Here is a 6,115-nt window from a genome sequence, read left to right on the forward strand (position 1 = left end):
ACCTTAACTTTTGCAAGGATTGCTCCGACAACTTACAATAGATGAGAAGCATTCTGAAATACTGCACAGATGTATGGTGTTCCCATCCCTCTCCACAGGGAGCTTTCACCTATCACAGGCGTGTCAGTAACTCCTAAATTCACAGCCAAGCCAGAAAGCCCCGGCCTCTGTCTGGGGCTTCATCTGAACCACTTGCCCCTTCACACCCCAGAGTAAGCTCATCATTCACAGCCCTCTGGGACATGGGTCCTCAACCCCCAGGCCACAGACTGGTATAGGTCAGTGGCCTATTAGGAACCGGGCCGCAAAACAGGAGGTGAGTGGCAGGCGAGCAGGCGAAGCTTCATCTGTATTTGCAGCGTCTCCCCAGCGCTATCATCACAGCCTTAGCTCCTCCTCAAATCATCAGGCATTAGATTCTCATAGGGGCACCAGTCTGTGGTGTCAGAAAGATTGAGGACTGCGGCTCTGGGATATCCCAAACAGCAGATGACAACACATTGTCCCCATTACCCAGGCTTAAAATCTCTGTTCTTCCTTTGTGCTCCTACATTCACCCACTCACCAGCGCTTGTAGCTAAACCTTTGTTTTCATTCTGGGACCATAGTTTAAATGTGCCATGAGTCCAGGCCCTCGTTTCTCCTGCCATACATAATCTAAGTGCCCCTCATCAGAAGCTCTTCCTTCTGATCCATTCCATAGGGTATTTAATAATGGAACAATCTACTAGCCTTTGTTTTTATCACAATAAGCCCCAATATAAGTACCAGGAGGCCTCTTGATTGCTAGTCCTTATAAACTTTCCAGCTTCCCTACTAGCCTTCAAGACTCTCCATTTATTCATCGATTCATTCATTAGTCCAATTAAAATATACACTAAACATCTACTATGTTCCAGGTACTAAAGATAAAATAGTAACCATGTCAGAAACCGTTCATATTGACAGCTCTTAGGGACCAATGGTAGAGATACACATTAAACAAAGAATCATACACATAAATGTAGATTTGCAGTTGTGACAAAATCATTAAAGAACAGGTTAATATATGATGTCATGAGAGGATATAGGGGACGCAGCTTGTAAGGGAAAACATGTGTGACAAAATGGTGATTGACTAAATACGTAAAGGAGGACAGGAGTTAACTACGTAAGAAGAGAAAATAGAGAAGAAACTTCTAAGCTGAGGAAGCCACATATGCAAAGGTCCTGTGATCAAGTAAGTATAATCCATTAAAAAACTGAGAAAAGGCCAGGCTGGCTGGAGAGTAGAAAATCGAGGGTATGGCCCAGTGATGCAGGACTTCACAGGCCATGTTCCGATGACTGACCTCTGTCATCATCGCCCATCTTAAAATGTCCATTTCAAAAGAGCTGTTGGCCTCATCCTTGCACAGCATTTTGATTAAGAGCACCTTGGTGCCCCAAAACGTGCCTTTTTTCTTTACCTGGAATGGCTCCCCTAAGGGAATACTATTAAGAGATTTGGTTAAGCGACAAACTCTAGAGGCAAAGGTGGTTCATCCCTGGCACTGCCAATCTATTAGTTGGGTGTGCTTTAAGCAAGTTTCCTAACCTCTCTAAGCCGTTTTATTATCTGTAAAGATGGAAATGTGCCTCAAATATTGGAAGAGAAAATGAGTATATGATTTTTATGCCATAGTGAACGCTCAAGAGATGTAGCTACGGGCAGCGGCTTCTTTACTTCAAAGCATAGCTAAAATTTTTGAAATCTTAAGGATGTCTCTCTAAGTGAAAACGAGGAATGACTCTGATAATTTCAGGAGATGATCAGTTGAAACCCCATGCTAGGCGATGGCAGAGGTGTCTACTTGAACACAGCTGTGTAAGAGGCCAGAAGGAAGATGTCCACCTTGCAACCCTATCTTGTCTAAAGTTCTGCCCTTTCCTTCTGCCTCAGCAGATGGAGCGGCCAGCCTCCAACTTCTATAGCAACGGGATCATCAGTAATCCTCTGTGCAGGGCTCCACGAGGGACAAGAAGGGGATTCCCAGAAAGATGCTCAGAATTTCTCCTCAACAAACCCCTGTCCCACTGGCAGGTACTTCCTCCTGTGAAGGCAACTCAGATTTCTAATCCCTGTCCCCAAAACTGCCCTCGACCTTCCTTCAAATGAAGTATAGCTGTCATAAACCATATTATTTCTAATTCAATAAGTAGAACCTTAATCAAGTCTCAAATGAATTTCTAAAATAGGGGAAGGAAGCAGGGATTGAATGCTGGTGTACCAGGGAGCTCTTCCCCCAGGCCCCATGCCACTCTTCCAAAGCCCCCTTCCCCGCTCCCCCGTACAGACCCTACCCAGGGTGAGGCAGAGTGAATGCATTCCTTTTACTCAGCAGCACCACTATTTTGTTGATTTTTATTGATGAAGTTGTTATGACTGGGAGCTTCAGGATGAAAAATTCAACACCTGACACAAGGGTACTTCCTGAATCCTAGGTAATTCCATATCTACTGTACACAAACCTCATTTTACTTTAGGATAGCTTTCAGCACACTGGATTCTTGGGGAAACTAATGTCCTTAGTAAATGTTGGCTCTTTAAATCATTTTTCAGTGTGGGATTTGTTTCTGGTTACTATTACTTGGGATAATGAAACTTTACACACACAGTTGTAATATTTAGTAGGAGTGCTAAGGATCTGAGTCTTACAAAAACAAGAAGTCTCTTATCTCTCTCTCTCTCTTTCTCTCTCTTACACACACACACACACACACACACACACACACACACACAAACACACACGTGTATGCATCCGCGCACACACACAATTTGTGGCATGATTCTAGACTCCAAAAGGCTCCAGTGTTTCAGCCCACTAATGAGGCTGGGCAGACTGATCAGACAGTCAGATGTGTAGTACAGTGCATTGCTGAATTTGTCTCTGTAAAAATAGACACCCCCACCTACTCACCATGCTGCTTCAGAGAACACACTTTGGGAAAACTCACAGAATGAAAACAACACATCCATAACGCATCAGATTCTACCCTATAATTTTTTCTTCAGAGGATTTAATCATATCCCAATGTGCCAATATGAAAACACCCACTAAAATAAACTCTATTATCCTTCATCTCTGGTGTATTTTATACAGCCATATAAACTTAGAAGGCCTTATAAACCCAACACTGGGAAGTTTTATTTCCAATTTTTTCCTAAGGTGGTAAAGATTTGGTGCCTCCATATTCTTGCCCAGTCTGTTGTCTCTACAAAAGAGCGTAACAAGTATCTGGCCTATTTAACTCCTTACCTGAAAGCCCTGCAGGCAGAATTAGTCACTTTTTCTCCTGTGCAAGGTAGCTGTGAAAGATTGTGTAACTGTTCAGCCCATATTTTTTCTGGGGAAGCAATATATACCCTGTTAAATCTGACTTGCTTTGACCAATGAAATCTGTTAAATCTGACTTGCTTTGACCAATGAAATCTGAGCAGAAGTAACATGTGACACTTTGGGGCAGAAGTTTTAAGAGTCGAGATATGGTTCGCCATGCTCTCGGGTCACTGCCTCTGTGATATGGAAGCAGGTGTGGAGGAGTTTCAGGCAGCCTGGGTCTCTAAGCCCCTTACTGACCTACAATGTTCATGTAGTATGAGCAAGATAGAAACTTTGGTGTTTTAAGGGGTGGATGTGCTTTTTCTGTAAAAGGCCAGATGGTAAATATTTAAGCTTCTTGGGTCACATGTAGTCTTTGTCACATATTCTTCTCTTCTAGTAGCAATCATTTAAAAATATAGAAACCATTCTTAGCTCTCAGAACATACAAAAACAGGCCACAGCTGGATTTGTCCCACAGGCTATAGTTTGCCACTGTTTTAAGCTGCTGAGACTTTCAGATTACTTGTTACTGCATCCATGGTATGGATGGACCATACCATGGTCCATCCCAATTTAATAGTACTTTTGTATAGATAACGTCCTTGCCTTTATCACTCTGTAATGCAACTATAAGCTCCATGGAGACAGTGACCATATCTGTCATGCTTGTCTTATTCACTACAGGATGTGGTAGTTCAGACAATACTTCTGAGTAAAGATCTGAACGCCCTCCCATAAGACTGTGAGCTCAGGAGAGAGAGACCGTGGCTTTCATATTATATCCACCCCAACATGCATGCATATGATTGTATTTTATGAGCATTCGAGTCTTTGATAAATGTTCCATTGAATCAACTATGCCTTTATTATTATTACCAACAGCAACAGCCACATATAATTTGAGAAACATCTACAAATATGCACAGCCTGTTTTGTTGCAGGATGAACATGTGGCCTCTTGAGTCATGCACTAAAGCCCATGTCTGAAATCTATTACCTATAGTTGAGGCTTTTTTCCTTTTCCTTTCTTTTTTTATTTGAGAGCAGAGGATAAAAGCAGGCATGTAAGGTTTACATTAAAATGTGAGTGTTTGTAAAACACCAAGACATGTGAAATGCTAGATCAGAAGGCAAGTTCATTTCAACAGATTCCCTCCTTCGGAGTCATCCTCTAAAGTGATGGCATAATGTGGATCTTTACTTGGCAGGTGACAACATTCAGGGCCAGCTTTGACTATGCTTAGCCCAATGTGCCATTGAACCAGGGTCTGTTCCCTTGTGTTGCCTCCAAAGCTGCAAATAAATGTAGAGGCAAGACCTGGACACTTTTCAATGGCAAAAGTCATTAAAAGACAGTCTTTTAAATGGAAATATATTGAAACATTACAGTTAGGCCATCTGTAAAACTGTGCATGCCTAAATATGTTAGTACTCTCTACTCTGCTGCTTCATGAAGGCCAACTCCAGCCAACAGGCTTACTATAAATAACTGCAAACCAATCTTAATTGTAAAACATCTAATTCACCTATAGTGAGAAAAAAGAGAAAAGGGATATTTTTGTTTTTCTAAAGCTTTCTTTTCTGGTCACATTTTCAATACATTTGTCTCATGCATCTTAAACATCACTTGGCAATCCTGTGCTTCTGTGCTTCCTTTTGGGGAGTAAATAAACCTTCTAGCTCAAGAAAAGAGAAAAATAAAGTATGACAAGGCTGCCCCTTTGTGGTGATATGTTTGCTTTCTTTTTCTCTCTCTCTCTTTCTCTCTCTCTCTCTCTCTCTCTCTCTCTCTCTCACACACACACACACACACACACACACACACACACATTGCAGCCTATTTTTATAAACACTATGAATTTTAGCTTTATTTAAGCCTCCTAAAATTTGGGAATCTTATGTTTTAGTTTCAAATTAATGCTATAAAATTTTAATTGAATTATAACTCCTCTTAAAAATAAGAGGTTCTAATGTCCACATTTATATCAATGATAAGGCACTGAAAAACATATTTCATCACTGTTTTATTTAAAATATTTTTAAATAAAATATTTTTAAATAGTGACATCTTTAAATAGTGGATTATCTTTTTAGTCATAAAATCATTTCATACCCATTTGAAATAATGGTAGCACTTCAATGTCTTGCCCATACAATTGCTTTAGTAGAGATAAGTTGGACTAGTCTGTTCTGAGATTTATCACCGCTTCTTTATTTGAAACTTAAAACTGTCTCACTTTAAAGCCAAAAACTCTTGAAAATGGAAAATGATTTTTCAAATTAATAATTCCAAAGTATAAGTCTAAAATAGTGATACAAATAAGATTGGGCAGAATGGCAATGAGGAACAGGACAGAGAAAAACAAAATAAGAATTTGCTTATTCTTGTAAAACAAAGTAAGTTTTTCTAGGGAATCCTTTGAAGTATGAGTGTAAACAAAAAATGTATTTGTATTAAAGTTAGAGAGTAAACATGAATATGGTACATAGTTATATCTAATATATATCTAATATGGTATATAGTTATATCTAATAAGGAAGTCTACCAGGTGACAGGCTTAACTGGAACTCGCTCGATAGCCTTTTCTCAGTGTCCAATGGGAACTACAGATCAAACTAAACAGGAAAAAAAAAAAAAACATAGAAAAGATAGACCTAGAAGATATGGAAACAATTCAGGATACTGAAGAAAAAAAAAGTCTGTATTATCCTGAGAGAGAATAAAAGCAGGATTCCCTGAAAAATGGAAGAAAAAGATGAAAGTTGGGGAA

The 6,115-nt window shown here is 39.9% G+C and overlaps 1 protein-coding gene across 1 annotated transcript in view; it reads right to left on the reverse strand.

Moving 5' to 3' along the window:
• Nucleotides 1-6,115, reverse strand: part of NEK10 (NIMA related kinase 10) — a 191,568-nt gene that overhangs the window by 114,609 nt on the left and 70,844 nt on the right. The window lies entirely within an intron of this gene.

Source organism: Pteropus vampyrus, unplaced genomic scaffold (assembly GCF_000151845.1).
Source record: "Pteropus vampyrus isolate Shadow unplaced genomic scaffold, Pvam_2.0 Scaffold1, whole genome shotgun sequence".
Classification (NCBI taxonomy): domain Eukaryota; kingdom Metazoa; phylum Chordata; class Mammalia; order Chiroptera; family Pteropodidae; genus Pteropus; species Pteropus vampyrus.